General features: G+C 42.7%; 1 protein-coding gene across 5 annotated transcripts in view; it reads left to right on the forward strand.

The window, feature by feature from the left end:
• Positions 1 to 26,698, forward strand: part of Wasf2 (WASP family member 2) — a 77,509-nt gene that overhangs the window by 22,629 nt on the left and 28,182 nt on the right. Inside the window, exon 2 of one of the 5 annotated variants that reach the window (XM_029565211.1) lies at positions 488 to 559. The exons of 1 other annotated variant lie outside the window; for it this stretch is intronic. The gene's annotated coding sequence lies outside the window, so the exon portion shown is untranslated. Of the gene's footprint in view, positions 1 to 487; positions 560 to 12,824; positions 12,956 to 23,461; positions 23,542 to 26,538; positions 26,562 to 26,698 lie in introns of those variants that run through there. 3 more of the 5 variants (XM_029565213.1, XM_029565214.1, XM_029565212.1) reach the window with 3 other exon arrangements.

Consider the following 26,698-nt stretch of genomic DNA (forward strand, 5'->3'; position numbering starts at 1 on the left):
TTTGAGACAGTGTCTCCCTGTAGCCCCAGCTGTCCTGGAACTTGCTATGTAGACCAAACTGGCCTCGAACTCACAAAGATCCCCCTGCCTCTGCCTCCCAAGTGCTGGGATTAAAGGCGTGCGCCACCACGCCCGGCATAAAAACTTTTTTAAAGTTTTAAAAGCATCAGTATGAATTTATGGGCTTATATATTTGATGTGTTTTAATCCATTGTTGTTATTTCTTTTTGTTGTTTTCATTGTAGTTATTCTTAACCATTGTTCAGTTTGTTCCCACATCTTGGACCAATGAGATACTCTTCAGGTTGATTTCTGATTCTTTTTTAAATGACTGTAGTGGTCTTTCCCAGTGATCCTTGCTTTCTAGGGTGATACAGTGTTACAGATTCATCTTGCGTATTTCCCACTATTTCCCCAAAGAACTGTGGATCCTTTTAGTGGGATGTTTTATGTGGAGAATGCATTATTGGCTTCTGTCTTTTGTCAGGGAGACAGCTGAAGGCCAGTGAACCTGAGTGACTTAATCAAGATCATCCAGACTCAGTGCCAAGACCTGCCTGTAAGCCAAGCCTAGCCTACCCCTCTGGTTCTTCACTCTGTGCCATCGCCCTTTTTTCTTGCTTCCTGTACCTAGTTTCTTATTTGTTATTTTTATTTTATGTGTATGGATGGATTGCCTGCATGTGTGTAAGTGCACCCATGTTGTGCAATGCCAGCAAAGGACAGAAAAAGGCGCCAGATCTCCCTGGAACTGGAATTACAGATGGCTGGTGGTTGTTAGCTGCCATGTGGGTACTGGAATTTGAACCTGGGTCTTCTGCTAGAACAACCAGTGCTCTTAACCTCTGAGCCATCTCTCCAGTCCCGGCTTCCAGTGCCTAGTTTCTAGGACAAGTAGTTAGCTACATTTCAGCTTCTACTCTAGGCCATGAGGTGAAGACAGGTGTTGTGGGTCCTCATTAGAGGCACCATCAAACCTCATTAATTTAGGGCTAATTGGGAAGAAACCTAGTGAGAGTGTTGTGAGGTCCATTCCTCCTTTATTCCCCCTTTTTAGGTGCAGCTGTTACTTCGAGTTTCTACAGTATCTGAAACCAGGCTAATAGTGTTACCAGGTTATTTTGCTAGGTAGAGGTCCTTGTACGTGGTTTAATGAATAGCTGAGAATGATGTGCAATTTAACTTTAATTTATGTAAATTAGACTCTTGAAATGCTTAAAAACACCTCATTAAACATTTCTCCCTGCAATCTTATTTAGTGTTTTCATAGTCTTTTCTTTATTAGAGTGTAGAGGTAAACTTTAGCTCAGATCCAAATTTATCTCATTTCAAAAGTGTGTAGTCTGTATTAATAAACTGTTGCTTGGAAAATTCAGAGAAGTTTAGAAAGATAAGTGAGAAAGTACAGAGGAAGAGCATCTGGAAGTGAGACATCTGAGGCTCCTTTAGAATGCAGTTCCTTGCATCTAAAAGTAAACTGAAGATGCATCTGAGTAGCAAAGAACCTTCAGAAAGTGACTTCACTTTACCTCCACGCAACATCACCCTAGGACCACACTCAGGGAGGCACAGAGGACCCAGGTATGTATGGCTGTGTGCCTGTTGATTCTGTGGTCCAGAGTAAAACCACTTGACTTCTCTGGGCTTTAACTTATTTGTCCATAATGAGGTAGTTAAAATGGGAGAAGCAATGCTTTTAAAATGTAACACTTATGAGAGAGTTCAGCAGCTAATTAATCAAGTGGTATATTTATTGAATTAATGAGTCGATAGGAAAGTTCTTTTTCTTTCTTTTTTTTTTGGTCCTTTTGAGACAGGGTCTCCCTGAAGCCCCAGCCAGCCTGGAACTTACTGTGTAGACCAGGCTGGCCTTGAACTCACAGAGATCTGCCTGCCTCTGCCTCCTGAGTGCTGGGATTAAAGGCGTGTGCCGTTTGTATTTTATGTATATGAGTGTATTGCCTGCATGTGTGTAAGTGCACCCATGTTGTACAATGACTGGGGGTCAGAGGAGGACATCAGATTTCCCTTGCAGTGGAGTTACAGATGGTTGTTAGCCACTACGTGGGTGCTGGGAATTGTACTGGGGACCTTTGCAAGAGCAGCCAGTGCTCTTAACTGCGGAGCCATTTCTCTAGCCCTTATTCCCCCCCCCCCTTTTTTTTTGATACAGGGTCTCTCTTAGCCTGGGTTGGCTGTGAATTCCTGATCCTTCTGCGTCTACCTTCCAGAGGTCAGGATCATAGATGAGCACCACCATACCTAACAGCTTCATGGTTTATAAGTAGTAGTCCTTTTAAGTAGCCAAGAAAGGTTCATTTATAGTCAATATCCTCTGTTTAAGAAATAATGGAGCTCAGCTAGGAGTGTTTGCCCAGTATGCAGGAAGCCTTGGATTAGATCAGCACTGCATACAACTGGGTGTAGTGCACACTGTAATCCCAGGCCAGACTCAAAAAAGAAACACCAAACAGAAATGGATGTCCACCATATATTTTACAGAGATTCATTAAAATGACTTCAAAAGTATAGTATCTAAAGAGTTATTTCTGTTATCTGACGATTCTACCTTCTGTGCAATCAATCTGTCATTTTTTGGAAGCATTTAACACCTGTACTAAATACCAGCAAGTTTTCCGGATTTTCTCATGTATTTACTCCTTAGTTTTTACTACTAATCCCATAAATTAGGTACCATTACTAATTTCCATTTTACAGATGGGGAAGTTGATAAGGTGGTTAAAGCCTATCTAAGAGTAGTGATAATCCTATCACTGGAGAGACTGAGACAGGAGGATCATTGCAAGATCAAGCAAGGCTAGCCCTTTGAGAAAAGGGTATGATGTCAACTTATTATCAAATGGTTAAAAGTTAGCAATAAAATTTTGTGTGAGTGTGTGTATGGAGACACACAGGGAGGAACTTAAACATGACAAAATACTGATTAGTTAACTTAGGTGAGGGATTTTGGACATTCTTTATACTGTTTTGGACATTTCTCCAAAGTTTAGAATTAGATTGAAAATGAAAAATAAGACAAGCTGGGTATATCCCAAGTCTGTTATCCCATTGCTCTGGAAGCAGAGGCAGGAGGACCAGGGGTTCAAGACCAGCTTCAGCTGCATAGGAGTTTGAAAACAGCCCATGCTGTAGGGAGACTCTGTCTCAAAAAACAATCAAAAACAAAGTTTAAGAAAGATAAGAATATGAAGATCAATTTTTTCTTATGCTACACAGCTAAGATTTAAATGTAGGCCATTTGTTTCCAGAATTCATGTTGGTTTTTTTTCTTTGTTTTTAAGACAGGGTCTCATTATATAGCATTGGCTGACCTGGGATTCTTTATGTAGACCAGGCTTGCCTCTAAGTCACAAGAGATCTGCCTGCCTCTGCCTCTTGAGCTCTAGCATTAAAGGTGTACACCACCAGGCCCAGCTAAACTGGTTAACTTTTTTTTTGGTCTTTTTGAGACAGGGTCTCCCTGTAGCCCTAGCTGGCCTGGATTTGGTATGGAGACCAGGCTGGCCTTGAACTCACAGAGATCCGCCTGCCTCTGCCTCCCGAGTGCTGGGAATAAAGGTGTGTGCCACTACGCCCGACGAGAATACTATTAATAATCAAACTGAGGGCTGGAGAGATGGCTCAGAAGTTAAGAGCACTGACTGCTCTTGCAGAGGACCCAGATTCAATTCCTAGCACCTAAGTGGCAGCTAACAACCTTTCATAACTCCAGTTCCAGGGGATCCAAAGCCCTCTTCTCACCTCCACAGGCATTGCATGACATGGGTGCACTTACATACATGCAGGCAATACGCTTATACACATAAAGTAAAAATAATAAAATATTTTTAAATAATAATGAAACTGAGATAATTGATATAAACCAAGATTAATGGATATCCTAAAAGGATACCTGTGGCAAAATTCAGCTTTAACATATGCAATAGGACATGATAATTGTTCCAGTTATAATTAAATTTTGTTATCATAGCTCTTGCTAATACAGTACAGATACTTTTGGTTTTCTTCTGTCAGTAGAACTCAGGCCTTCACCTGATATATTTTCATATTTTCTTAATTTTGTTAATTCTTTTGCTGCCTTTTAGATCACTTGGGAAATACTCTTTGTCAAACTATTTCCTCCAAGTCTGAAAAATACCAGAAGGAATTTCTGTAACACTTGTCCTGTTTTTTTTAAAAAATATTGTCATTTAAAACTATAAATCCTGCCGGGCATGGTGGTGCACGCCTGTAGTACTTGGGAGGCAGAGGCAGATGGATCTCTGTGAGTTCAAGGCCAGCCTGGTCTACATAAGTGAGTTCCAGGACAGCTGGGGCTAAAGGGGACCCTGCTTCAAAAAGACAAAAAACAAAACAAAACAAAACAAAAAAACCCCTATAAATCCCAAAACATCTTTATTAACATGGTTTCTACAAGGAGTGGAGCTGGGAAATGCATCTATAGTGCTAAGTTGTCAGAGTAGTTATACCGTTGTCAACTTCTCATAGCTATTTGGAAATGACCGTAGTGTATGGGACTGGAGGCAGTGCTAGTATTTGTTAAAAAGAGTTTTACCAATCTAGAATCCACGATGTGTTCTCTGTCTCATTGTCAGCCTAGTGGTATCCATTGCTGTTCTTTAATGATAGTTATTTGCAATAATACTCTGCTAGAGCTGAATCCAATTAGAGGTTGACCTTCACTAAGAGGACTATCTCTCAATTGTCAAAATTTCTTGAGTACAATGTACACTGGATTTTTTTTTTTTTTTGAGACAAGATCTCATGTAGCCCAGTCTTGCCTCCCAACTATATAGCCAAGGATGACCTTGAACTTCTGATTGTTCATGGAAGCATTTATGTTTGGACTAGACAAGGAAAGATTAATAAAATATCAAGAGGTAGAGGTAAAAACAAAACATTAAAAAAGATGAGTAGGGGCTAGAGAGATGGCCCAGTGGTTAAGAGCACTGGTTATTCTTGCAGAGGACCTGGGTTCAATTCCCAGCACCCACATGAGGCTAACAACTGTAACTCCAGTTCCAGGGGAATTTGACATCCTCTTCTGACATCTGTGAGCCCTGTACAACTTGGGTGCATTTACATATATGCAGGCAATACACTCATACACATAAAATAAAAAATAAAATTTTTTAGGTTTTTTGTCTTTTTGAGACAGGGTCTCCCTGAAGCTCCAGCTGGCCTGAATTTGCTATAGAGACCAAGCTGGCCTCCTACTCAAGAGATCTGCTTGCCTCTGCCTCCCGAGTGCTGGGACTAAAGGCATGTGCCACCACACTCAGCTTAAATAAAATATTTTAAAAATAAAAAAGATGAGCAATCCAGGAAGTGGAAAATGTGTTTTTAAATATTTTTTTAAAACCTAGCATATGGGACTGGAGAGATGGCTCAGTGATTAAGAGCACTGGCTGCTTTTGCAGAGGACCTGGGTTCAGTTCCTAGCACCCACATTGGCCAGCTAACTGCTGTCTGATACTCAAGTTCCAGGGGACTCCAAAGCCCTTTTCTGACCTCCTTGGCATTGCATGACATGGGCACACTTACACACATGTAGGCAATACACTCATACACATAAAATAATGATAATAAAAAACCCAGCATAGTGACATGGGCCTATAATCCCAGTTCTTTGGGAGGTGGAAGCAGGATGATCAGGAGCTCGTCCTCAGCTACATTGAGGGTTTGAGGCCCACCTGGGTTATGAGAGACCCTATCAACAGAAAAGAAACAACAAAACAAAACCAACCCAAAAACTGAAAAATTGAGAACCAGAGCAATTTAAGTAATTTAATTGTTCAAGGAAAAAAGCTTAACAGTGACAGAACTTGGTTTCCTAAGTGTAGAGTACTTTCTGTCATCTGCTGCAATTTTCCCCTTATGCGGTCCTATCTATCATTTCTCACCATCAATTTGAAATGCTTCTGCTTGGGTGTTGCCTTAGTCTTTCACCCCTTTATGTAGTGCCTTCTCCACACTGATGCCAAAGAGAGCTTTCTAGATGTAAATCTAATCATGTCACTCTGCCCTCAATCTTAAATAGTTCCGAATAGTCATCAGCACCTGCACTGCCGCCTGTGTACAGGCCCATGCCTCAGTTTCTGTTGCCTTATTAGGGTCATCATTCCTGACTTCCTGCCCTTCAGCTGCACCAGGCCCTTTGCTGTTCCAGGAACGCTATTTGCTTCTGCACTCGCTGCTCCTTCCACCTGCAACCCTTTTAACTAAATTTATTTGTCTTTTAAGATACACCCTCCCCTCACTTCCATAATCCCTGCATTTTAGAGGAAAATCAAGAGTTTTAGGGTGGGGACTGGAGAGATGGCAAGGTGTTTAAGAGCACTTGCTACTTTTACAGAGAGGCAGAGTTCAGTTCCCAGGAACCATGTTCAGATGGCTCACAACCTACTCTAGCTCTTCTAGCCTCTGAGGGCACCTGCACATTGGCCTTCTCTCTCTCTGTCTCTCTCTCTCCTCTCTCTCCTCTCCTCTCCTCTCTCTCGCTCTCTCTCTCTCTCTCTCCCACACACACACACACACACACACACACACACACACACACACTCTCACTCATATACAAAATAAATCTTATAAATCTTAAAAAAAAAAGTTTGAGGCTAGTCTGTGTTACATAGTTTGAGACCAGCCTGGTATACACAGTGAAATCCTGTCTGACAAAAAACAAAACAGTTACTCTTGTTTTAATTGCCCTTAGTCCAACCCTATGCTGAGCTGGATGCTTCTATAACACCTTGAACTTCACATTTGTAGTCACACTCATTATAGAATATTACTGTCCCCCCCTTTTTTTTTGTCTTTTTGAGACAGGGTCTTCCTGTAGCCCCAGCAGTCCTGGAACTTGCTATGTAGACCAGGCTGGCCTTGAACTCACAAAGATCCGCCTGCCTCTGCCTCCCAAGTGCTGGGATTAAAGGTCCGCTCTAAGAGCTTGCAGGGTCAGAGAAAGTATTGAATCATATCCTCAGTACGTGGCACATTGCTTGTACTTACCTTGCATATGTTTCATTGAATGAACAGACAATGGGATATCATTTTATATAGTACTCATTTTATTATATTTTATTGTTGTCATTTATGTATTTCTGTCTTTAGTGTGCCAGCCAGCTCTGTCTTTATTTATGAAGGATGGGAGAAGGTTAGTGAAACCACGTGAAGTGAGAAAGAAAGGCAGGTAGGCAGTGGATGGACGGCTGGTGCAGAGGAGGTATTGAGAGGAGGAGGCAAGAAGCTGATTTGGAAGGAAAAGGAAGGATTTGAGGCTTTATTAATGTTTTAGGCCAAGTGCCTGAAGAGGGCAAAACACTCCATATTTTCTTTCGAGCTTTAGACGTGTTAATTTTCATGGCTTACCTGTTCTGACCGACCTTGGCCTTTTGGAACATTTGCTTTCTCAAGTGATAATGCTATCATTTCTCCTATATGTTAGAGCTTTGAGGAACATGAATAAAATGGAGGTGGCAGACCACTCATGTTGGTCAGGATTGCCTTGGACTTTATTTACTTTTGAGACAGGGACTTACTATGAAACCCTGGCTGGCCTGGAACTCACTATGTAGACTAAGCTGACCTTGAACTCAAAGAGATCCACTTGCCTGAGTCTCCTGAGTGCCGAGATTAAAAGTATGAGCCATAATGCCTGACTGGTTTCCAATTTTTAACTTTTTTTTTTCCTGTAGCCCCAGCTACTATTCTCTCTCCCTCCCCCTCCCCCTCCCCCTCCCTCTCCCTCTCCCTCCCTCCGTCTCCCCCCATCCCCCTTTCTCCCCTTTCTCTTTCTCGTTTTTTAGCTAGGTCTCACTCTGTATACCAGGTTAGCCTTGAACTGGAAGCAATGCTCCTGCCTTTGCCTGTCATCTACTACACCCAGTCTACTGTTGTCCCTTGAGTAACTGAGTTTCACCATGTTTTATTTCTTTGTCTTGTTTGTTTTATAATTCATGAATTTGGAGCCCGCTTTTTATTTAGGTGGTTCTGCGCTTTGAGGACTATGTCAAACCCTACACTCAGGGATTGTAGAGTGGATGGTGCATTGCTTTTAGGGCTGCTTGGAAGAGGATTTAAATGACCTTCAAAGAGTAATGTCAGGCCCCCCCATGTCAATATCGCTGCAATTCATGCATGCATGGAGAGTGGAAAAAGGACCTTAATTATGGAGGAGGGGAATTGTAACCCTGCTTGAATGGGTAGTTGAAAGTCCTGGGCCCGCCCCTTAGCCTCAAAAAGGACTTTCTTACATCTGCTGCCAAGAGGTCATAGGGAGAGCCCACATAAATACCATCCTCCCTCTGGGATGTGCAAGCCAGCCTTATTCTTTCACTTCTACAGGTGCAGAGCAGGTTCACCAAATAGTATTCTGATCTCCATTGAACAGAATTTGGCATCTTATTGTCCTCCACAAAACCAATCCCTTTAAAGTATGGAACATGGCAATTTTAGGTCAGCAGGCTTTTAAAGACACCTTTTTAACTTTCAAGAGCTGGCCTAATAAGATATATTTTGTACAGAAATACCAGTGTTATCAAGATGAAACTTGAAACTTGAATCATTGAAATTTTGAATGGGGCTTAGTTTTAGCCACTGATACACCTTTTATCTGTGAAATTACTTCTTGTAGTCTCTTAATGATGCTGTCCTCTGGAGCACTGTGGTCATCATCACATATCAAGACCTCATTCCTCCTGCTCACTTTGGTAACTGTTCAGAACCCATTACAGTAATTGAGATGAGGAACCACACAACCCACATTACTATCTTTTTTTTTTTTTTTTTTTTTTTTTTTTTTTTTTTTTGGTCTTTTTGAGACAGGGTCTCCTTGTAGCCTCAGCTGGCCTGGATTCACTATGGAGACTAGGCTGGCCTTGAACTCACGGAGATCTCTTTTTTGTTTTGTTTTGGATTTTAGACAGAGTCTCCCTATAGCCCCAGCTGGCCTGGACTTGTGTGAAGACCAGGCTGGCCTTGATCTCGCAGAGATCTGCCTGCCTCTGCCTTGCCAAGTGCTGAGATTAAAGGCATATGCCACCACACCCAGCTTCATAACTTTCTAAAGTTAGTCTGGATGGCAGCAGAACTCAGCGGCGTGTGGTCAGGAATTGCTCCAACATGGCTTCAATCTAACTGGGTCATAGTTGGCCTCATTCGTTTCATTAATTTGTTTTGGTAGTACCAGTGAGGCAGAGCTGCACCTTTGGCTCATTAATGTAGAGTCTGAACTGGAAAATCTGTTTCAGTGAAATCCTTGAGAATTCTGAAAACACATGATGCTTCTTAGAGCCTTAGGTATTTTCTGTTTTGGAGAGAAATTGCTGAAAATAGTTGCTATTTTTTTGTTTAGTTTAGTTTCCTTGAGACAAGGTCTTTCCATGTAGCCCAGGATGACCTCCAGTTTGCAGTTTCTCTGCTTCAGCCTCCTGAGTGCTAGAGTTACAGGCATGTGCTGCTATGCCTGGCCTCCCAGGTGCTACCTGTACAACATATATATATGAACTATTCTTATTTCTGAAATTTGAAAAAAGTTGTTTAATAACGTAAATGTGTTCAAAGCCAGCCTGGTCAACATAGGAAGTTGCAGGCCAGCTGGGGCTACAGGAAGACCCTGTCTCAAGAAAAAAAGAAAAGGGGGGGGAATACACACACACACACACACACACACATATACACATATTGTTAATTTAAAATACATATCTTAAAATAGTACTCATTTACTCATTGATAGATTTTTGGTAGGAGATGAGAGAAGAGTTCAAACTTAAAAAAATCTTATAGGCTTGAGAGCTGGCTCAGTGGCTAAGAACAGTGACTCTCTTGCAGACAACCTGGGTTTGATTCCCAGCACCCACATGGCAGCCAGCAACCATCTGTAACTCTAGTTCCAGGGGAGCTGGTGTCCTCTTCTGACCTCTGCTGGCATTGCATGACACACATGCACTTACACACATGCAGGCAAAACACTCAAGCACATAAAATAAAAAGTAAATTAAAAAAAATTTTTTTAAAATTTACATTTGTTTATTGTCTGTCTGTGCACAGGTGCATACCGTGGTGCATGTGTGATGGTCAGAGGTCAGCCTGCAGGAGTCAGTTCTCTTCTTCCACATGTGGGTCATCGGGCTTGGTGGCTAATTGCCTTTTCCCTGCTGAGCTATCTTTACAACCTTCTTATTTGTTTTTTGAAATATTTTATAGCTCAGGCTCACCTCAAGCTCCTGATATTCCTACCTCAGCCTCCTAAGTCCTAGGGCTGCAGGTGTGCCACATCATATTCAAGCTCAGACTACTTTTTCTTTTTTTTTTTTTTTTTTTTTTGTCTTTTTGAGACAGGGTCTCCTTGTAGCCCCAGCTGGCCTAGAACTCGCTATATAGACCAGGATGGCCTTGAACCACAAAGATCCACCTGCCTCTGCCTCCCAAGTGCTGGAACTAAAGGTATGCCACCACCCCCAGCTAACTTCTTTTTTTTGAACTCACAGAGACCCGCCTGCCTCTGCCTTCCAAGTGCTGGGATCAAAGGCATGCATTACCATGCTTGCCCCAGCAAGCTCAAACTTCTTAATTCCTTTCTTTGTTATCCTTTCCTTTATTCTAATAAATGTTCTTCATTGCACTGACTGGCAGAGCCCATTTTTCAAAGCAGTTAGTTCACAGAGACTTAGCTTTGCAATTTATTTACTGTTACCAGAAAAGATAAAAACCTAAGAACTAGAGGGCTGCTCGGAGTAAATGTGATAAAAGAAGACAAGGGGCAGGAGTTCAGAGAATAAGAATGCCGGGGGCAGGGGGTCCCAAGAAGCTGGTTGCTAATAACAGAGTAGAAATTATGAATTAGACAATGTAGACCACTATACCAAAGACATTAGTGAAGTTTTTGTGGTGATCGGAATGCTACAGAATTTATCTTTTGGCTTTTTGTCCCACTTAAGCATTATAATTTTAAAATATTTTTATTTTTATTTCATGTAGATGAGTGTATTGCTTGCATGTAGGTGGGTGCACCCATGCCCTGCAGTGCCTGAATAGGCCTGAAGAGTGTGTGGGATCCCCTGGAACTGGAGTTATGGACAGTTGTTAGCTGCCGTGTGGGTGCTGGAAACCAAACCCAGGTCCTCTGCAGGAAACAGTCAGTGCTCTTAACCTCTGAGCCATCTCTCCAGCCCCAAGCATTAGAATTTAAAACATAATTTAACATAATTTATGGCAGGTAAGAAATACCAGTTCAGTTTGGGCAGGTAATATATAATTATTCCTGCCTGAGGGGGTGGACTTTTCCCACCAAAACTGTTTATAGGTAAAACTACAACTGTAGTAAAGTGCAGCTTTAGATGTATTTTTTTGTTTGTTTATTTTTGATCCTTTTTTGTTTTTGTTTTTGTGGAGACAGGGTCTCCCTGTAGCTCCAGCTGGCCTGGAACTCCCTCTGTATGTAGACCAGGCTGGCCTTGAACTCACAGAGATCCGGCTGCCTCTGCCTCCCAAGTGCTGGGATTAAAGATTTGGCTACCACACCCAGCTTAGATGTATATTTTAAAAGCGAGACAACAGTGTCTTACATTTTTTCCAGTGTCAAAGGTTAATTTAAAATATTAATGCTGAAAAGATTAATTTAAGATATTAGATCTACTAGGCAAGAATACATGTACATATTGTAATTGCTTCCTTTTACAATTAAAGTAATTAGATTATATTTAATGAGCTATTTACATTTAGTAATTAAAAAAGACTTATCTTTTCAGTATTTCCTATGTGCTGAAAGAAATGGGGGAAAACTCACTTCTGATATTCTGATACTCACCTTGACTTTGGCTAAAACAACTATGATTTTTAGGAAAAGGATTGCAAGAATATTGTTTTAAAATATATATATGCAAATTAGGAGTTACCTGTAGGATTGTGTTTTGGTTCATTGTAAAAGAAGATAAAAGATTAGGTGCTTAAATAAAAAAAATCCCCGGTGACAAGATATGACAAGTTGAACACTGAACAGAGACTGAGGTTTAAAGTGGTTCTGTGGGAACCTGTAGATAAAAGTAACCCTCCAGAAGTGTTGGAACCTCAAGTAAAAACAGGAATGTTTGTTGACCAGTGGTAGCATTTGAACATGTCATCTGAGGCTGGCACTTTAAATGAGCCAGTGTTTATGTTGTTTAAAGTGAAAGATGTGAGTCCCTGAGCAGCTGGCTAAAATTGGGTGTAGAGAGGGAAAAGGCAGTGTGTTATTAACACCATTTCTGTTCTAGAGTAAACATGTCAGGAAGCTTTCCTATGTTAGCACACAGTCTGTTTTTTATTTTTTTTATTTTTTATTTTTATTTGGTCTTTTTGAGACAGGTCTCCCTGTAGCTCCAGCTGTCCTGGAACTCACTATGTAGACCAGGCTGGCCTTGAACTCACAGAGATCCGCCTGCCTCTGCCTCTCCAGTGCTGGGATTAAAGGTGTGCGCCACCACGCCTGGCTCACAGTCTGTTTTTTAAAAGAGATAATACTTACTAGTCTGAGGCTTAGTGACATTTATGTACAAGAATGACAAATGCAACCATATTTTTCCAGCATTTTAGCTTTTGAGACAGGATCTCACTGCTGGCCAGACTGGTCTCAATCTCACAAAGATCCACCAGCCTCTACCTCCCTGGGATTATGCTGGGATTAAAGGCATGCACCCACAAAGGCCCACTTTGTTCAGCTTCTTGGTGTATATGTTTTGTGAGAAGTCCAAAGTGGGTCAGGGGAAGAACATGAACTTTGAGCACAGATAGACCTGGGCTTCTTTTCCTTTTTCCTTTTCACCTAGGCTGGCTGAGACTCCAGATCCTCCTGTCCGCACTTTCCCATACTGGAATGGCAGGCATAAACCACCAGGCTGGCTCTGCACTTGGACTTAAAAGCTGGCTATCTGGGGAGGGAATGGCACACATTAGCAAGGTACAGTGATAGATGCACATGTATGACGCTGTTTTAATGAAGCGCCTTAGCTTGTATACTAACTAAAAATAGTTTTATAAATGTTTGTGTGACCAGGCGTGGTGGTACATGGCTTTAGTCCCAACACTCAGGAGGCAGAGGCAGGCAGATCTCTGTGATTTGAAGGCCAGCCTAATCTACATAGCCAGTTCTAGGCCAGCTGGGGTTACAGGGAGACCTTGTCTCAAAAAGACCAAAATAAAAATAAACAAATAAATAAATAAAAATATTTGTGTGACAGATAAAATTACAAAACGACTCTGATTTTTAGCTTTCTTATTTGTAAAATCAGAAAGTATTCCTTGCAGGCTTTTTTTTTTTTTTTTTTTCAAGACAGGGTCTTGCTGTAGCCACAGCTGCACAACTGGCCTGGAACTCAATGTGTAGACCAGGCTGGCCTCCATCTCACAGAGATCCACCTGCCTCTGCCTCCTGAGTGCTGGGATTAAAGGCATGTACCACCATGCCCAGCTGCAGAATTGTTTTGAGAGTGAATACTCAAGAAAATGTGAGCCAGGCTGATATCTCATACCTGTCCTCAGTTAGGAGGCCCAGACAGAAAGATTGCTGCAAGTTTGAAGACAACCTGAGCTATGAAACTCTTAACTCAAAAGCCCAAAAAAGAAAAAAAAATGATGTGAGTAAATATGTGAAGCATTTAGGAATTTAACAAATATTTATGGTCCAAAGACTGTACATTGGCAGTGTACTCCCTGAGCTCCCAGCACACGGTGACTGAGGCAGGAGGAGTGCTCAAGTACAAAGCTAGCTTGGACTACATTAGCAAGTTGCAGGTCAACCAGGACTACATGGCAGTACCCTCTCTCACAAATCCAAACCAGACCAAACAAATAGAAACAAAACACTATAGGATACAAAAAGTTTTGAAGAACCTACTTTTTGCTGAGCATAGTGGTGCATATCTGTAATCCCATCACTAAGGAGGCAGAAACAGGAGGATCAGGGGTAAGCCTTTAATCCCAGCGCTTGGGAGGCAGAGGTAGGTGAATTGCTGTGAGATAGAGGCCAGCCTGGTCTACATAACAAATTCCAGGCCAGCCAAGGGCTACATGGAGACCCTGTCTCAAAAACAAAAGCAGAAAACAAAGAACAAACCCAAAACAAAACAGCAAACCCCCCCCCCCCCAATTCTTGCCTCCACGTAGCAGATGGGATTAGAGATGTTTAGTCTTTCATTTCTGGTACTCAAAGTTATATATGTCAAAAATCTGTCCTACTGCTGGGTGTGGTGGTAACATGTTTTTAATCCCAGCACTCGGGAGGCAGAGGCAGGCGGATGTCTATGTGTTCAAGGCCAGCCTGGTCTCAATAGTGAGTTCCAGGCCAGCTAGGGCTGCAGGAAGACCCTGTCTCAAAAAAGATTCCCCCCCCAAAAAAAAACAAAAATCCGTCCTACAAAATACAATTGTAGTGAGTGATGTAAAAGGGATTGAACACATGATGGACGTGGTGGTGCACTCCTTTAGTCCCAGCACTTGGGAGGCAGAGGCAGGCAGATCTCTGTGAGTTCGAGGCCAGCCTGGTCTGCATAGTGAGTTCCAGGACAGTTGGGGCTACAGGGAGACCCTTCTTCAAAAAAACAAAAAAAAAAAAAAACATTATAAAAAATTATTTATTCAACTGGGTGTGGTGGTGTACACCTTTAGTCCCAGCACTGGCAGCTGGGGGGACATGGGGGAGGGGAACAACACACACACACACACACACACAGGGACAGATGGATGGGGGATGGGACAGAGGCAGGCGGATCTCTCTGAGTTCCAGGCCAGCCTGGTCTACATTGTGAGTTCCAGGTCAGCTGGGGCTACAGGGAGACCCATCTCAAAAAGACCAAAAAAAAAATTTTTTTTAAACTTAATTTAATGTGTATGTATACATGTATGTTTTGCCTGTATGTGTATATAGGTGTACCATGTGCATGCAGTGTCTGCAGGCCAGAAGAGGGTGAGAAGGTGACAGATCCCCTAGAGTTGGGGTTATGGATCGTTATTAGCCACTGAGCCATCTTTCTAACCTGTGTAATAACTATGCATTGAATTGTATTGTGATCCTTAAAACTGGCATGATGTAGGTTGAGGATTTAGCTCAGTTGGTAGCATGCTTACCTTGCATGAAAGTCCAATCCCTAGCACCACATAAAACTAGACATAGTAACACATACTTATAGTCCCAGTACTCAGAATGTAGAGGCAGGAGGATCAGAAGTTTGGGGTCATCATCCTACGTATTGAGTTCAAGATTAACTGGGCTACCTGTGTCCCTGTTTTTGTTTTTGCTTTTAAGAGCATAATACAATATACAGCGGCCACCTATTGTTTTCTCTAGTGACTCTCCATACTGTCTCAGTCACCCACTACTTGGCCTGGCTTGCACTGAGACCAAACAAAAGACCAGTTAGGAAAGCCCATGTATATTGATCATTGGTGGTGGTGGGTTTTGTTTTTCAGATAGGGTCTCCCTGTAGCCCCAGCTGGCCTGGAACTAGCTATATAAACCCCCCTCTAGAAGGTTTATATATATGTTATTTCATTTTTATCCTTAGAACTATCCTCTGAGGAAGGTTTTATTTTCTCCATTTTACAGATGAGGCCCAGAGAGATTAAACAGCCCCATATGTGTGTGTGTGTATCTATCTATCTATCTATCTATCTATCTATCTATCTATCTATCTATCTATCTATATGCACATACACTAATTCGAAGACTCCTGTGTCCCTTGACTGAATATATCTCTGGCTCACCAAGGTAATTCCGCCCCCCTGCCCCCCAATGTAGTAAGTACCCATATGAGTGTTAGCTTTGAAAAAGAAAAGAGAAGTCTGGCGTGGTGGCACACGCCTTTAATCCCAGCACTTGGGAGGCAGAGGCAGGCAGATCTCTGTGAGTTCAAGGCCAGCTGGGGCTACAGGGAGACCCTGTCTCAAAAAGACCAGAGAGAGGAAGGGAAGGAGGAAAAAAAATGAATGAATGTAGTTTAAGGGAAGTTAAAATAATCCAGAGCTGTGTGGTACCATTTTGGAGATAAAAGAACTGTGCAGAAAAACTTTGTAGGCATCTCCATAGGGTCCCAGTAGAAATTTTACTGACCACAGACAACTATAGAAGGTCAAGCTCTACAAGCTGGTGAAATAGTGATCAGAAAGACATGAACTAACTGGTTCCCAGAGCATGGAGGTGTTAGAGTGTAGACAATGTAGAATCCACATGGTCTACTGGGGTAAAGATCCCAGAAGGGCCACATCATAACTATGCTACACTGTCCTAGTTTGTTCTTCATTGCTGTAACAAAACACTCTGACCAGTACCACCTTGGGGAGGAAAGGGTTTATTCAGCCTACATCTCCCAGGTCGCAGTTCATCAGGGATCCTAAGGTAGGAACTCAGGGCAGGAACCTGGAAGCAGGAGCTAGAGCACAGGCCATGGAGGAATGCTGCTTACTGGCTTGTTTTTCCTGGCCCACCTGCCCAGGGGTGGCACCACCCACAGTGGGCTGGGCCCTCCCACATCACTCATCAAGAAGATGCTCCTCAGACATGGCCACAGGCGAGTCCAATAGAGGCAATTCCCTGATTGGGGCTCTCTTATTTTTATTTTATGTTTATGAATGTATTGCCTGCATGTAGGTAAATGCACCTGTGTCATGCAATGCCCGAGGAGGACAGAAGAGGCCATCAGATCCCCTGGAACTGGAGTTACAGAGAGTTGTTAGCTGCCATGTGGGTGCTGGGATTCAAACCTGGGTCTTCTGCAAGAACAACCAGTGTACCACTGAGCCATCTCTCCAGACCCTTTTTTTTTTTTTTGTCTTTTTGAGTCAGGGTCTCCCTGTAGCCCCAGCTGGCCTTGAACTCACTATGTAGATCAGACTGGCCTTGAACTCATAGAGATCCACCTGCCTCTGCCTCCTGAGTGCTGGCCAACTTCCATATTTTTCATAATTGCTTCCAGTGTAGAATTCAAAGCTTTTGTCTAGTGTGTTACTCCTACTTGGTATCCCCATTTGGTTTTGCTTCTGAGACAGAATCTTGCTATGCAGCTCAGGCTGGTCCTGTACTTGGGATCCTCTCACCTCGGTCTCCTAAGTGCTATCATTATAGGAGCATGTTACTATGCCCACCAGCTCCCGTCAGTTCTCTCCTTCCACCATGTGAGTTTTAGGGATCAAATTCAGATCATCAGGCTTGGAGGCAAATGCCTTTACCTGCTGAGCCATTTCATCTGCCCCTCTTTTTTAATATTTTACTATTTTTATGTGTCTGTATGAGGATATGTGCATGAAAGTGCAGTGCCCTCAGAGGCCAAAAGAGGGTGTCAGATCCCCTGGTGTTGGAGTTACAGGCAGTTGTGAGCTGCCCAACTGGTGTGTGCTGGGAGCCCATCCTGGGTCCTTTGCAAGAGCAGCAAGTCCTCTTAACCATTAAACCATCTCTGTTTTTTGGGCCAGCATTACTTTGTTGCCCCAGCTGTCCTGGTATTCCCTATGTAGACCAGGCTGGCCTCAATCTGAGAGGTCCACCTACCTCTGCCTCCTGAGCGTGTCACCACGCCCAGGCTCCACTGAGCCATATCTTTAACTTCAGATCTTTTTTTTTGGGGGGGGGGGCGTCTTTTTGAGACAGGGTCTCCCTGTAGCCCCAGCTGTCCTGGAGCACACTATGTAGACCAGGCTGGCCTTGAACTCACAGAGATCCACCTACCTCTGCCTCCCAAGTGCTGGGATTACAGGCGTGTGACACCACGCCTGGCCTAGCTTCAGATCTTAAACATCCTAACACTACTACCTATTTTCTCCTATTTTCTGCTACTGTCATTTGTGTCATGCATGGTGTGTGTGTGTGTGTGTGTGTATTAGTGTGGGGCATGTGGAAGCCAGGGGACAACCTCAGGTGTTGTCCTCAAGAGAGCATTATCTCCTTTGGCCTGGAGCTTACCACTAGGCTTTACTGATTGGACAGTGAGCCCCAAGGATCCTCCTGTTTCTACCTACCCAGCACTAGTATTACACATGTAAGATATGTTATCACTCTGGGGTTCACGTGCGTGCTGGGGACTGAGCTATCTCCCCAGCCCCACACTATGCATTTTGTATCTGTATGTCATTTTTCATTTCACAATAACCTTACAAAAGAGTAATCATTACACAAATTTAATAGGTTAGGAAACAGACTGAGAGGTTAGACTACTTGCCAAGGTACCAAAACTGAAATGTAGTGGTGGTGGAGCGAACCCCTCTAAAGCTTCATGTTTCTGCTTCACCCATTGCTTATGTTTTGGGGCCTTGGTAACTACCTAGTAAACAGAGGGTAAAAAGAAGAGAGAAGATACTTTTGTTCCTCTCTTCACGGATTTTCCTTTATAAATTCCATGTTTTGAGTGGTGACTAGACCTCGTGAGAAGAAGTAGATGTACCATTTGCCCTTTGCTGACTCTTAGTTGCTGGCAGCTTGGCTGTTCGTGACAGATGAGTATATGTATGACATTTTTTCAGGAATGAATTCTTGTTGCAGCTGGCGGAATAGAATAGCTGATAGGGAACTGCATGGCAGTTTGCTCTGTAATTCTGCTCCCTGTTGCTCAGATGCAGTTGTGATTGCCAGGTCTCTCTCTCACTCATGGTGTACAGATAGTCACATTGAGACTGCCGCATCTGCTTGCTCATGACCACACAGTGTGTGTATATTGCCCCGAGCTGTCAGCAAAACATTTTGCTGAATTTCCTTTTTTGTTGTTGCTCTGCAACCTTCTTTTCTATGGCCTTTCTCAGTTGTGTCAAGTCAGTTACTTTTTTGGCTATTCATTTCTAGAGAGAAATAAGACATCATAGAGATTAAAACAAATGGTTAACCAACCTGTAAGATGAAATGAGACTTTTTCAGTGCCTGATGTGCAGTTCAGCTCTGATTATCTTCTTCCCTCTTCATTTTTAAACCTGCCACTATATCTAATCCATCAGTGGGCACTTTAGTGCTTTTTCTATAGGGAGTTTAACTTCAGTAGTCACTGCTACTTGCAAGAACCATGGAAGAAAGGTTATATCTTAGCATCATCCTCTATTCCTAAAGTAGAAAGTAAAATTCGGTAAGACCCTCATAAAAAGCAGCTGTGAGCTGGAGATATAACTGAGTTGGTAGAGTGCCAGCCTAGTATGAACGAGGCCCTGAGCTTGAACCTAGCACCACATAAGCCGAATGTAGAGGCACATGCTTGTAATCCTAGACTTTGGGAGATGGAGGTAGGAGGATTAGAAGTTCAAGGTCATTCTCAATTCTGCCTTCCCAGTACTGAGATTACAAGAGCTCTTTGCCCCATCTGGCTTTTTACATAGGTCGGATACATACTCAGGTCCTCATGCATGCATATCAGACACTTCATGACCTAAGCCATGTCTCCGGCCCTTAATTATGACAATTTCATACATGTATGTCATGTATTTTTATCATATTTACCTCCCTTGGGCATCTCTTGTCCCTTTCCTACTTGTACTGCCCCCTTCCTCTTCTCAAATTGCCTCCCTTCTGTTTTCTTGTCTTTTTAAAACTTTTTTCTTTTTTGGTCTTTTTTCTCCCTGTAGCCCCAGCTGGCCTGGAACTCACTATGTAGACCAGGCTGGCTTTGAACTCGCAGAGATCTGCCTGCTTCTGCCTCCCAAGTAACAGTTTTTTTGTTTTTTTTTTTTAACATTTATTTATTTGTGGGGGAGGCATGCAATTGCCATGGCACATATGTAGAAGTAGCTGAGGGTTCAGCCTTCAGTGCAGATAGCAGATTGGACTCGTGCAATCCTGTGCGGGCAATTACAGCTGCTGTGAATTCAAGAGTGCAACAGCCATGCCAACGTTCCATGCCACTTCCCCTTCCCCCAAGGTCTCTCACATTCTTTCTTCCAGTGTTCCCTGAGCCTGGGGCGTGGGGGAGTCCGGTGTGATTTAACATTCCATTGATGACTATACTACAGATGTTAGGAGGAAGATCTTCCATTATGAGAACACTTACTCATGATCTGTATTTAATAAACCTCATTTAGGTGATGGGTAGCTTTAAATATTTTTTTTTTTTAATTTTTTTTTTGGTCTTTTTGAGACAGGGTCTCCTTGTAGCCCCAGCTGTCCTGGAACTCACTATATAGACCAGGCTGGCCTCGAACTCACAGAGATCTGCCTGCCTCTGCCTTCCAAGTGCTCGGATTAAAGGTATGTGCCACCATGCTCGGCCACTATTTTACTATTTTTATGTTATGTGTATGAGTGTATTGTCTGCATGTGTGTAAATGCACCTGTGTCGTGCAGTGCCCACAGAGGTCAGAAGAAGGTGTCAGATCCCCTGGAACTGGAGTTATGGTTGTTAGCCACCATGTGGGTGCTAGGAATTGAAACTGGGTCCTCTGGAAGAGTAGTTAGTGCTCTTAACCTCTGAACCATCTCTCCAGCTTTAAGTATTTCTAACCATACCATTTTGACAACAGGGCTATTCCTAGAATTTGACATTGGACTGGGAAAGTAAAATGAACTTTGTGTTTGTAGTGTCAGTGACAGGGTTGTCGATCCTGTGAAATTCAGGTGGATCTGTAACAAGGAATTGGGCCAAAGTGGGGACTCAAGAAATTCTCTATGATTAAATCTTTTTTATTTTTTTGCAATTAAAACCACAAAGAAAATAGCAAAATAGAAATAAGGGGAAAATCCTTTTTTTTCAGAACTGAGAATACAAAGCCTCAGTTCTATAGAACAGCTCTTGAGCATTTTTTAGTGTATTTTATAGCTAAACTAACTAGATGATTTAATTCTATCCCCAGTTGCCAGTCATCATTAAATTAAGAATGAGGGCTCAGGCTTCTGATTCACAATTTAAATCCTTATCTTTTGGGCTACCAGATGGATCTTGCTCTCCTGAGAAGAGAGCCTAATTTTGGTCACTTACAGGGAAAATTTCTATGTAAAAGTTGATACTGAAGAAATCAATTTTGATTTTAGTTTTAAGAGCAGAGCTATGACTAGAGCCTGAGGAATAATAAAATAAGAGCAAAGGTGGAATTGCCTCCAAGATGGGCAGAAAGCTGGAATTAGCACGTATGAATGGTCCTTAATGGAGCCACAGTACGTTCAAGGAGTGTGAGGTGGGGTTTAGGGTCCTGATTCCTGGGCTGCGTCAAGGACAGAAAGTTCTGTCCATCGACTGTTACAGACCCAGAGGTGGTCTCTTTCCTTTATAGAACTGGAAATTTATCTGACTTTTAGATCAGAGTAAGCTCTTTTTTCTTGGGTTTAATAGTCACATGCTTTCTCTAAAGTCCACTGCAGGACTTCCATTTCCATCCTCCCAGCGCTGTTGGACATTGTTTTAGTGACCTAAACTGATTTGTCAGTAATTCCTTGTGTTGTCAGTTCAGCCTCACTGTGTCAACAGGAAGTGGGTGTGTCTTGGGCCTCTGCTGAAGCCCACCCCCTTGCAGTTGCTGCACTGTTGAGGGCTGCTGTTCAGCTGTCATAGTTTAAATGTTTTACTGTACCAGCTTAGACTGTGGTAAGACTGTGTGTAGTCCATCAGTTTAAAGTCAAATGATTGTTTGGCTTCAATAAACATTCTTTGGGGGGAGGTATTGAGACAGGGTTATATAGCCAGGGATGGCCTTGAGCTCCTGATCCTCAGCTTCACCTTCTGAGTGCCGAGATTACTAGGTCTATGTCACTATACTTGGGTAATAAAATTTCTTAAATCTAGTGGAATGCACATTTTAAAAAAATAACAAATTTGCCTCTTGCAAGAGGAAACTATGGAGTAAATGTCTTGTGTGTCTCTTTCATAGTGCTGTTGGCTGGAGAACAGTGGGAAAAGCTGAAGTGAAAGCAGAAGTCCTAACTGCCACAAACACAGCATCCTACGTGTTTCCGTCCTCTGCTCATCCCTAGTCCCTGTTATTGCTAGTCAGCATTTCAGGAGTATGTTTGGAAGAGGAACCGCCTTGAGAAGCATTATGATGGGTGGTTTTGGTTTAAGATTTATTTATTTATTTTAATATATTTTATTTATTATTTTATGTGTATGAGTATATGTCCTGCATGTAAGTGAGTGCACCCATGTCGTGCAATGCCTCGGAGGTCAGAAGAGGGCTTCGGATTCCCCTGGAGCTGGAGTTAAAGGTAGTTCATAGCCACCATGTAGGTGCTGGGAATCGAACCCGGGTCCTCTGGAAGAGCAGTCAGTGCTCTTCACCGCTGAGCCATCTCTCCAGCCCCAAGATTTATTTATTTTTATAGGTATGGATATTTTGTCTGCATGTATGTCTATGTGCCACATGCTTCCAGAGGCCAGAAGAGGGCATCAGCACTTATGGAACTAGAGTTACAGACAGTTGGGAACCATGTGGGTGCTGGGTCCTCTGCAAGAACAGCAAGTGCTCTTAACTACTGAACCATCTCTCTAACCCCTTGTGGTAGCTCACATATACTTGCCTTTTGGACATGACCGTAGAAACTTGGGTGTTATCAGTGACTTTGGCTTTCAGTGCAGTGTTGTTTATTTGTCATAAACAGCTTGAAATGACCATCATTGCTGTGATCATCAGTCTTGTGTTCTGATAATAGGAGTTCAGAGTATGGGGTACAGACTAGTGTCTCTTCCCTTCCTCTCACATGCAACCCTTCTTTATTACCTTCTCCCCCTCCTCCCCATCCCCAACTACTGCCCAAGGTGGTTGGGAACAGAATTGTGGGAGTTCTTTGGTAACTTCTAGTGTACAGACTTGAAGAATCTCATCTTTTGAGGAGTGCCTGAAAGACTCTGTCCTGCAGTTTCCCCCATCACAGCAGTGACGTCCAGACTAGTTGCTGTACTGGAAGAATATGTGGGATCTTTTGTTTTGGGCCTCATTCCGCTAGCCTGAAACCAGCTAGCAGTGAATGTGGAGATTGCTTCTGGGTCTGACCTGGGGATGTGGAACTGGTCCAGAAGCCCTTTGGACTTCTTTGAGTATTCCTCTCCCAAATCATATCCTCTTAGTATATAAATAACTTAACCCAGGGTTCTGCCTGGAATATTCTTGGGCCATTATATAGCCTATAGGTCCCAGTGACAAATCTAGACCTCAGGAGGAGGCTTGATTAGTGGCCACAGCCCACACCTGTCTGATCTCTAGGCTTGTCTTACCCCTTGTGTTCAGAGCACAAGTGAATGCTGGCCAAATTAGGAGGTTATACCAGCTTCCATAGAAGCAAATCCAGAAGTTTTAGAACCCAAAAGTTTTGTTTGTTTGTTTGTTTGTTTGTTTTTCAGGAAATAGATGAAACAAGGTCTACTTATGTAGGTCTGACTTGCCTAGTACTCACTGTGAAGCCCAGGCTAGCCTTGAACTCTCAGTGATCTTTACTGTCAGCTTCCCCTGGGATTACAGCATGTGCCCCTATGCCTGGTTTTGGAAGATCATTTACCTTAGTCCCTTTATTTTGCAGATGAGGAGACTAAAACCAAGTGAGAATTAAAACTTTTGGTGGTACTGGAGCTCGAACCTAGAGTCTTAGGTGCATGAAAGGCAAGTGCTTTACCACTAAGCTATATCTCCAACTTACATCTTTGAGAGCTTGCTTAGAGGTTCTAGCAGGAGAGTGTAGTTAAGAATGGTCCTGGTCCTTCCCTACTGGGGAAGGGCACAGCTTTGGGAGATGCACATGGAATGGTGAGAGAGGAAGAAGACACCTACTAAGCCAGCTTGATCAAATCAACCCTGGCAGTGAGGTGACAGGTGTCACAGCCAGATCACTCTCACATCCTACGTCTTTGATTTAGAAGGTACTCTACAGGTTATCCAGTTTGACTCCCCAGTTCCTCTTCTTTCTCTTCCTTTTTTTTTTTTTTTTTTTTTTTTTTTTGTGACACTGGGAATCAAACCCTAGGCCTTGTACATACTTGATAAGCACTGTATCACTGAGCACCTTCCCTAAGCCCCTGTCAGTACCTTCTGATACTCTAGGAATTTCTCCCTTAACATGCCTGGTAGCTGATCATCCAGAGGCAGGGAGAACTCATAATTTTATCTAAAGAGAACTCTGCTGAGGGACAGCTCTAGATAAAAAGAACTAAATAAATACCTGTAACTTATATGTTTTGACAGTTGTAATTCACATCCTATATAACAGCCCTTAGAATAAGACCTCAAATCCCCAAATTAGCAAATACTACCATACCATATAATTTCTCTAATCAAAAGTAATATATATGCCAGGTATGATAGTGAATACCTTTAATCCCAGCACTCTGGATGCAGATGCAGGTGGGTCTCTGAGTTTGAGGCCAGTCTGGTCGACATAATGAATTCCAGACCAGCTAGGACTACATAGTGAGACCCTGTCTGAAAAACACAACAAAAAAAGTGATATTTGACTAAAGGGCTGGAGAGATGCTCAGTACAGAAGAGTTCTTGCTGTGCAGGCAGAAGGACCAGAGTTCAAACCCCCAGCAGCCATGTAAACAAGCCAGACATGCATGCTTGTAACCCCAGCATTGCAGGGGGTAACAGATCCTGGGGAGCTCACTGGCCAGTCAAGACTACCCAAAAGCAAGTTTCAGGTTCAGTGAAAGACTCTGTCTCAATGGAATAAGTAGACCGCCATAGAGGAAGATACCTGCTGTCCATACACTCATTCTTACCCCCCCCCAAAAAAAAAAAGGTGATATATGACTGGAAAAGACCTCTACTGACTCCATAAAGTTAGGACATTTCGCTCTTTCTTGCATCCAGAACCTTTATTTATATATAATACTGGAGATACTCGGCCTAGTGCATGCTAGTCAACTCTACCATGGAGCTGTATCTCTGGCACCTCATAACTTCTCATAAATTTTGGTTCTCTTTACTTTGTTTACATTTCTCACACTAGCACTAGCATTTAGCTCTTTTCATGAAACTTTTTTTTTGGTCTTTTTGAGACAGGGTCTCCCTATAGCCCCAGCTGTCCTGGAACTCACTATATAGACCAGGCTGGCCTTGAACTCAGAGATCTGCCTGCCTCTGCCTCCCAAGTGCTGGGATTAAAGGCATGCGTCACCGTGCCCGGCATGAAATTTTTTTTTTATTGTGTGTGTGTGTGTGCGCGCACACCATGACACTTTAATAAGGAAACATACATTTTATCACTTTGTGAATGTAACTGTGCAAAACAATATGGAGAGAGCAACACGTGGTGCTGAAGGACTGGACTCACTGCAGCTGTGATATATATGATGGGTCTACTTCTGCTTTCTGGAACCCGTGAAGGTTCTCAGTTCGTTTTCTACTTCCCACCCTCTCCCTCTCCCCAGTGTCACTCCTGTCCTTGTGTTATAATGATTTGTCTAAAATGCAAATTGGAACCTTTACTTCCTTAATTCAGTGGTTCCTCAACAGCCAGTGTTCTACCGTTTTCCCAGTGAAGTACACTACTGATTAGAAACATCACTAGAGTTCCATGAGAAGTGAACCCTAATGCCATTAGATATCTGTTTCTTTCCGACATCTAGAATGGTGCTAGTTGTGTACAGTCTGAGGAAAATCGGGAAACAGTCACTCTAATGATTTTCTTTGTTCTGTGGTTCAGATGAGGAGCACAGTTATAAAAGACTGGAGGAGAGAGTGTTATGTTTCAGAAGTCTGGGAGTATAGCTGGGGGCAACTTAAGGGGGAAAACCATCAAGTTTCATTGAAGTCTAGGGTTTCATCTTTAAATTTTTTATGTGAATGTTGCATTCAACTTCATAATATGTCCATGGTTAAAAGTGTTTTAAAATATTTATCAATGAGTAGAATTTATTCAACAGGAAGGTTTGCCTACAATCTGTGGAAAATAACTCCCCCCTCCCTTTAAGCTCTATAGAGGGAATTTTTAAAAAATATATTATTCAGGGGCTGGAGAGATGGCTCAGTGGTTAAGAGCACTTGACTGCTCTTGCAGAGGACCCCAGTTCAATTTCCAGCATCCACATGGCGGCTACGAACCGTCCTTAACTCCAGTTCCAGGGGAATCCGAAGCCCTCTTCTGACCTGCACAATACAGGTACACTCACATGCATGCAGGTAGTACACTCATATATAAAATAAAAATAAATAAAATAAAAAAAAGAAAATATAAAATATTCAGTCTGTAGAGGAAAGTTGTCCAAGATCACAATTAGTAAGCTGTCAGAGTCACTGGGCGTGGTGGCACACATCTTTAATCCCAGCACTTGAGAGGCAGGGTCTCCTTGTAGCCCCATTTGTCCTGGAACTCACTACGTAGACCAGGCTGGCCTCGAACTCACAAAGATCCACCTGCCTCTGCCTCCTCCCAAGTGCTGGGATTAAAGGTGTGCGCCACCACGCCCAGCAGTCCATGCATTTTCTATAGTTGGAAATAAAGTTGCGCATCTAGACACTGAAAGTCTGTTTGCCATGTCTAAGTTTATCTTCGCTCAAATGTAACAGCTTTTTTCTTTTGTCAGGTTACTACTGTGGTTCAGGTCATGGAGAAATTTCATACTTCTTGTGCAGAAGACAACCAGTCTTTGATTATCCAAAAGAAAAACGAGTAATTGGTACAGGTAGTTCAGTGCAACAAGGAATTGTACCTTTCTTTGGTGTCTAAACAAATGTCTTTTTTTTTTTTTTTTTTTTTTTTTTTTTGGAACAGGGTCTCCGTGTAGCCCCAGCTGGCCTGGAACTCACTTTGTAGACTAGG

The sequence above is a fragment of the Nannospalax galili genome, unplaced genomic scaffold, assembly GCF_000622305.1.
Source record: "Nannospalax galili isolate Female #2095 unplaced genomic scaffold, S.galili_v1.0 scaffold1798, whole genome shotgun sequence".
Lineage (NCBI taxonomy): Eukaryota > Metazoa > Chordata > Mammalia > Rodentia > Spalacidae > Nannospalax > Nannospalax galili.